Here is a 551-nt window from a genome sequence, read left to right as displayed (position 1 = left end):
AAGGTCTGCTGCAGCTCTGCTTCAACACATAGCACCCAGGAACACCATCAGGCCATTACCAGACTAGGCAGCTCTCATAGTAGTACGGTTGACAGGCATACCATTTAGTTTAAATAAAAAACATTGTGGAAACTGACTTAAAAAGATATCATTTTGATCAACGCGTTACAGAGGTTGTAAGGGGGATGTCTTGTTCTCTAAGTCTTTCATAGAATCCTTGTGAAAGCTAAAAGCAAAGGTTTCTTCAGAGGGGTGTTGTGAGGGAAAAAAAAACATCCTGCATTTCAGCTGTCCTTTAATGAACATAATGAATATAATATGTGGAAGTCAAGAGAAGAGTTGGTATCATGGAGCAGATGGTTCTTAGAAGGCCAAACCCATTGTGAAACTCTCTTTCAGTACTAACATGGAGACGTGAATCTGGTTGCTCAATGGTTACTCACTAGTTCTAAAAAAGCACAGAAATTGTTTCCACGTTCAAATTAGACAAAACTATGTGCACTCTGTGACACACTGGACCTCAGTTTCATGGCAAGAACCTCCTGTTTACT

Source organism: Cuculus canorus, chromosome 4, assembly GCF_017976375.1.
Source record: "Cuculus canorus isolate bCucCan1 chromosome 4, bCucCan1.pri, whole genome shotgun sequence".
NCBI classification, from domain to species: domain Eukaryota; kingdom Metazoa; phylum Chordata; class Aves; order Cuculiformes; family Cuculidae; genus Cuculus; species Cuculus canorus.
This window is presented reverse-complemented; position numbering follows the sequence as displayed.